Here is a 7,565-nt window from a genome sequence, read left to right on the forward strand (position 1 = left end):
GGAAGGCTCCTGCAAGGCAAGTGGGTCTACAGATTTTTTTCGTCACCCTTCGCGGGTGGTTAAGAGAGGCCCCCTCACGACCTCAACCAAATTAGCGGGAGTTGACAATAGCTTATTCAAGAATCCCTGTTTAGACCCTGGAAAAGAACAGCTTATGGCTGATGCTAATGATTTGGATGACAACACTTTCTTTACTAACTCCGCCTACGGCAGTCTTGACTACTTTTTGCTTTTATTGTTGTTGTTGAATGAAATTTGCAATTCAATTTCGTATTTGGTCATCCCAAAACAGCCTTTTTTTTGCTCTAACACAAGTGTAAGGTTGCGTACAAACCCAACTTACCTAGCTGTTTGCGACAGCCCTTGAGGCATTTGGGTAATGCTGTTGTTGCTTGACTGCCTTTTTTAAGGGTTATTTGATGAGAATAATCCAAACTATCACTGGCCTTCTCAAAATAATCTCGCCTATTGTTTAATTCAAAATAATCGAATTAATACCATCATTTATTTTCTAGGGTTGTGTTTTTTCACATACGTTTTTTACGATTTTATCCTTGTCATTTTTTTTCAATCTCCCTAACTCATGTGATTTTATCCACCCTTTCTATTCACCTCATTTCACTACCGACGGTCGTCTCTCCGGCAAACCTTGCTCCGACCGACCGTACCTGCCCCGCTCCCCTTGATCCGACTACCCCAGCGCCAACTATGGAAGACCTCGGACAGACCATGTCCACCATGAAAGTTCAGCACATTTTGTATTGCTCAATGCACTCATTAGCAAAACCATCCTCCGACTTTGTAACAATACACTCCAAAATCCCTACAAATTACCAAAATTATATATCAGTATTTCTCTCTTGTAAAGATTTAAACTTCATTTTCCACATTCATGGCCGTTCAGGCGTTCACAACTCTTAGGCATAGTCCATTATGATTCAACAATTTCACATTTACATAAGATCTGCTCATCACACCAAAGATGGGATCTTTCTCGCTTAGTTTTTGATTTATTATAAACCCAGGAGTAGTTTTGTATAGTTCTATGATTAAACTTTATCTTACTTGACTAATTAGAGAAACTTAGGTAGGATCAATGGTTCAAATCTCTGAGCAATTAGATTAGATTTTAGGGTAAAATATTGATATTAGGGGTAATTTGGTTAGGTTTGGGTAAGAGGGTATTGTATTGAAAGTTAATGAAAAAGTGTAAGTGAAAGAGTAAAATCCGTATGTGAAAAAGGATTTCCGATTTTCTATTGCTTCTATCCTCTTATTAACTGGTTATTACCGGTTACCTTCCAGTTTTTGTGGGTTACCTTTGCTTTCTTATACCAATCATCTTCTTCTTCCGTTGTCACTTGTGCCAACTGTAACTTCCCCTTTTTCTTCCTCCATTAATTTCCTCGAAAAATGGGTGTCACACACTCCCTCTCCCTTCTCTTATAAACCAACAATCAAAGACCTTATCACGGCTGACATTGACGCTGACCCACCACACAAACACCTTCCTTGGTATCTTCAGATCCACCACCACCAGGGTGTTTCGAAGTCTGGGATGACGCTAGAGGCACAATGAAGTTGGATAGACGTAGAGATATAGCGTGGGGTTCATTGGTTTTTGGTGAACTTGATTGCAGATTGTATTTGATATCAATCATTAGGGAGCTAGACAATTTCCTAAAAGCTAGAGTATGTCACTTTGACCTTTCACTTTAAGGACCGTACGCGTGTCGACACGCCACAATTTTTAGGACTGTACCCTTGTCGTTTGGACATTTACTATCCTAACACTCCTCCTAGAAGAGCTAAACTAGTGAGCCTCACCCTACAAAGGTAGATTAAGAGAGTTTATAAAGCATGTACTTCTTTCCACTTTACTTCAAAAAGTTTTGGATGATTTCAAGTTTAGAAGTGTAGTTTGGCTTTGAACACGTGTCCCTGGACCCCTTTTTTCATTTCAGTATAGGGCCTTCAAGTCTTGAAATTTGTCAATGAGTCTCTCGCTTAGCATATGTACCCATGTCTAACACTCGTACCCCAAGACCCAAGTCAGAGTAACATAGCTTAAAAGTACACCGTGACTGACTACTTAAGCTGCTCTTTTTAAGTGAGGGTCTCCGTGTCTAAAAATATCAGTACTTTTCTGACGCTTATATATTTTACCCGTGTTTGACACACTATACCATGGCCGACTTCTTGAACTGAACAGTCCCTGAACATGATTGACACTCCACGAATCTGCAACAAAGAGAGAGTGCAAGTTTTTTAGTCAGATGATAAAAAGTCATACCACGTTTCAATGAATGAATTAAAATACAAAATTTAACAAATACTGTAGTAATAGAAGATGTAGATAGCCAATGCTCACCAGGATTAATCTTCATCAAAAGGTTGTGCCGCCTTGGAAAAAAATTATCGTTTTAACTAAAATGATCTCAACAGACTCCATAAATTATTGAAGTGGTGCAGTCATCTCATTTGCCTTGACAAAGCTATGATAAACTTTTACAAGTCAGCGCCCAAACTAATAGAAAGACGACCTATATAGAAGAAATACTTTGGGATCGAGTCTCTTATTTTCGTGGATGATCCAGCTTGAGTCATAATTGCTTGGGAATCTCGGGTTCTTTGAGATCAATTGCAAGATTATCAAATCACAACTATGTGAAGAAATTCACGATGATGCTTGTATGGTCTGCTAATAGTTGTTTTGGTTTTAAACGTAGCTTGGATTATCGCGCGGCTCGAGAAAAAGCAGGAAAATAAGCTGAAGCACATGATTAACACAAATTCAGAGTGAGCAGGACCAAGCTGAGCAGTGGCACCATGAGCTACTGGACAATACTCAGAATAGAGAAATGCAGGTCCTGGAGAAGCTTTTAGCAGGTAAATCCGAATCCTTTACTTGTTATCCCTACGAGTATATGAATATCGGTGAATTTTTTTTATTATATTGACACTCCGTAGCACTTTAAAGTGTTTGGTAAATTGTGAAACATCTATATTCCATCCGTGTACATCTCGCCCGTTAAATGAAAATTCGACCAACACTTTGCCCACGTCTAGCTTTCATTTCATCTGGCTTCTTCTACACAATTATACTTATCTTTCTCGCTCTTGTTGCTTCTGACCACCAAGCCTCTGCCTACCTCCATGAGTCCATAGACGCCATCCTCGTAGTTGCTACCACCCCACTTTAGCGTTTAACAGCAACCCATTAAACAACCACAGTGGACGCAAGCCTCACTGTCACATCATCCGCACAAGAATCTCGAGGCAGTGTTAAAGGGTTAAATTTTCCGGTGTCCTGCAACACCAGAAAAAATATCTTCTGCATAAACTTGTGAGCCTTAAATATCATTAAGGTGTCGATTTTATTTGCTGGCGAAATCGGCGTATTAGTGGTGGTCGTGACAGTGACGGTGGCTGCCCTTTCCAGCAGCCATTGTCTATTTAAAAAAAAGTAGGGTATTTCTACCGTTGTATTGTCATGTTTTTTCGAATTTTACATGGTACCTCTCTTTTCTGATACCCCTAACATTCATTAGTAACTCTCAGCTATGACAATTACTCCGTCCATTTGATCCATTAAATGCTTATGTGTCCCTTTAAATACTAAAGAGTAATTTATTGTATCACCAACATGACATGGCAACAACATGGCACCATCCGTATTTAACCGAATAAATTTAACAGAATAAAGTGACGGAATAAACGAAAGGGTCTTGGTTGAGGGTTATTTATATACCTCAGGGGTACCAATGTACCATTGATGTTTTTATAAAAAAGAGGGGCGCTGTTGATGTTTTTATAAAAAGAGGGGCGCTGTTGATGTTTTTCTAAGAGGGGTAACATATAGAGTTCGAAAAACATGAGGATACTATGTAGAAAAACCCAAAAAAAAAAAAAGGTCTGGGTCTTGAATTTAGCTGCACGGTTTAGCTTTTATTTGGTAGCTAAGCCGGAGTCGTAATGGCACCCAAATGGTGTTGGTGGTTCACTGATTGACATCGGTGTTTGAAAGTTGATCTGGACCGCTGAAGATAACGGATGGCTTGGATTAGATTAACTAATATGCAGTTAAGTGATAACAGCCATAACTGTAGGGGAGCCGTAACAATGGTTTAATCGGGATGTTATTTTCTGCCACGAGTCAACAAAACACTTGTTCAGCTCACCGTTAAATGTTATTGTATAGATAGATAGTTGCTTGTTTAAACTTGTCGTTTAATATTATTTTATAGAAATAGGTAAATTTCGTTAAAAAATTCTAATATTATTCTATAATTAGGTAATTTTAAAAGAGTGTGTATAAAATTGCAGTTCGAGAAGAAGAAATCAGCAGGTTGGCAAGTGAGTTGGCAGAGAAGAATGAGCGTTTGAAGTTATATGAGGCATTGTTCGCAAAAAAGGGAAGCATGTCGAGTGTTAATGTCAGTTAGTGGTATGGATGTGAGATGTATAGTCTATAAACTGCATGTTCACTGGCGAGTGTTGAAAACTGGTACACTCCTAAAACGAGGTAGTAAAAATGATTTTCATTCCCCTTTATTATAACCGGAAATGACATCAACTTTTTTTGGTGTTGCACCGGAAGCAAGCGTGTTGAGGGGATCATTACGTTGAGTGATGTGGTTAGTTTCTATGACAACTATGTGTAGGGGATTTTCGTAGGGTAATATATTTGACCACACACACAATAATAAAGACAAGAATAAAAGGGACACAAATATAACGAGGTTCACCAAATTGGCTACGTCCTCACTGCGGTTGCACTAGGATTTTATTGATCACACTCAGAGATTACAATAAGAGTAATATACACAAGAGACTTAAAGACTGCTCTTATTATTACACTTATAACTCACTTATAAGAATTGAGGGATACTAAACTGCATTGCACTCATTCCCTTTTATAGGGAAAAGCTTGGGATTCTTCTACGTGGGGTATGTACACAAGGGCAACATTTTCCTTGTGCACAATTCATGCGCCTATCAATGAAGACTTTGATGCCAACTTTTCCCCCACCACTTTGGACTTTTGCTATCACCAATAATGCACTTCAGTGGCTTTTTACACAATTGTCAACAAATGACAATTTGGAGTCATCATTGTGTACTACACTCCAAAACTTGGAGGACCCAGTACAACAATCTCCCACCTCCGACAATTTTGGAGGTACCACTGAAAACACCTCATTCACCCGATCCACCTAATACAACCGCGTTTTCGCTCATGCCGACTGCAAGAGCCCAATCGAGGTACAGTCCAACCTCGACCCATTATCATCCAAGTCTGTTCCCAACGGCAACCATACATGTCGGTTTTCACCCATCGCTCCTCGGGGCGTGCACTCCCACCTGAACGAAACACCCTTTCGTGCCTCCACAGAACTACTTGAATTTCCGCACACATCCCAGCGTGCCAGTTTCACCTTGTGCGTTCTCGGACCACCTTCCGCCTTCAAACCACCGACTTTACTCACACGGTGCTTAGTGTAAGGCCCACTATGCATAGTTTTCGGATCCCGCGACAAGTCTCGTGAAACAATTTGAGACTTCATCCCTCCAGCAGCTACTCTACTCGTGTCACAACACCCTGCAGTGGTGTACAAAGTTCCACTCTTAGTCCCACGAGCTAATACCATAGCTTCCTTGACTATTTTCCAGGAACTCCCCTCAAAGACAACCTTGTAGCCTGCTTCATCGAGCTTTCCAACAGATATCAATTTCTTTTTCAAGTTCGGGATGAACATGACATCCAGAAGCTCCCACCTACCCCCGCCGGGGTCGGGATTTTCACATCACCTCTTCCCATAATTGGCATAGCCTTACCATTCGCCAGGTAAGCGGTACCACACCTTCCACCAATAAATTTATGAAAGGAATTTTTACATGGGGTAGCGTGAAATGACACACGTAGTCTAACACCCAAGACTCCATCGGATCTTCGACACTCACAGCCAAAAGATCACCCTCACTCTCAACAGCTATCGCCGTACTACCATCCTCATAATTACGCTGCTCTCGGTTTTTCCTAGGATTCACACAATCCCTCCTGACATGTCCACTCTCACCACAATTCCAACAAGTCGGGCCACCTTTCACTCGTGACTTAGATCTCCCATGATGACCACCTCTATAATTTTTCCTCCCTCTACCCTCTGCAACTAAACCACTCCCATCATTGACTCCGGAGGTCTCACCTAATTCCTTCTTGCGAATACTTTCGCTCAGAATTAGATCTCGTACCTCGTCAAACTTGAGCTTCTCTTGTCCTTGCGAACTACTAATTGCGTGTGATGTAGTATCCCAACTACTAGGTAACGAGGATAACAAAATTAAGGCTTTTATCTCGTCATCAAAATCTATTTTTACCGAACTAAGTTGCCTCGTGATCACATTATAATCATTAATATGATCAGCCATTGTGGTTCCTTCATGCATCTCAGTAAACCAAACGGTCACGCATAAGGAATACCTTATTTGTAGCGAGATGGTTTCTCATACATGTTCTCCAGGGCATTCATCAGGTCAACCGTCGTTGTCGCATTCATCACATTGAAAGCAACGTTTCGGCCGGCGTCAACCGGACCACACCTAGCGCTGCCTATCCAATTTTTCCCACTCGGCCTTCTCCATGGAATCCGGCTTAGAGCCTTCCAATGGGAGATGCATATTCTTCGAATACAAATAATCGGTTATTTGCATTTTCCGAGAAAGCAAAATCTTTCCGTCGAATTTATCGAACATGATTTTACCTCCTTCCATTATTGTGAATTTTTTGTGGTTCACTCTTCCCTCACCCTTACTCGCCCAACCGACTCTCGATACTGGGTTGTAGGGGATTTTCGTAGGGTAATATATTTGACCACACACACAATAATAAAGACAAGAATAAAAGGGACACAAATATAACGAGGTTCACCAAATTGGCTACGTCCTCACTGCGGTTGCACTAAGATTTTATTGATCACACTCGTAGAGATTCTGATAAGAGTAATATCACAAGAAGACTTAAAGATCGCTTCTTATTATTACACTTATAACTCACTTATAAGAATTGAGGGATACTAAACTGCATTGCACTCATTCCCTTTTATAGGGAAAAGCTTGGGATAGGATTCTACGTGGGGTATGTACACAAGGGCAACATTTTCCTTGTGCACAATTCATGCGCCTATCAATGAAGACTTTGATGCCAACTTTTCCCCCACCACTTTGGACTTTTGCTATCACCAATAATGCACTTCAGTGGCTTTTTACACAATTGTCAACAAATGACAATTTGGAGTCATCATTGTGTACTACACTCCAAAACTTGGAGGACCCAGTACAACACTATGGACTACTGCATGATCAATGGCCTCGTTAGTTATATTAGTCTGTGATTGATCTGTGGGCATCGTGCTCTCAAGCCCCATTGTTTTTATGAGACAAAGCAAGAAATGAGAAAAAAAAAATGATTTTGGAAATTTAAGATATGCAAGTTTATTTCGTTCCCCCTTTATAACCAGAAATTATGTCAACTCCTTTCTGGTGTTGCACTGGCTGAGTGGTTG

The 7,565-nt window shown here is 40.6% G+C and overlaps 1 long non-coding RNA gene across 1 annotated transcript; it reads left to right on the forward strand.

Annotated features, from left to right (window-relative positions):
• Window positions 1–213: 213 nt before the first annotated feature.
• On the forward strand, window positions 214–6,952 carry LOC141637653 (uncharacterized). Its single transcript, XR_012541839.1, has 3 exons — window positions 214–1,692; window positions 2,730–2,889; window positions 4,327–6,952. It is a non-coding gene; the product is annotated as an uncharacterized LOC141637653 (long non-coding RNA).
• The last annotated feature ends 613 nt before the right edge of the window (window positions 6,953–7,565 follow it).

This window comes from Silene latifolia, unplaced genomic scaffold (assembly GCF_048544455.1).
Source record: "Silene latifolia isolate original U9 population unplaced genomic scaffold, ASM4854445v1 scaffold_124, whole genome shotgun sequence".
Classification (NCBI taxonomy): Eukaryota; Viridiplantae; Streptophyta; class Magnoliopsida; order Caryophyllales; family Caryophyllaceae; genus Silene; species Silene latifolia.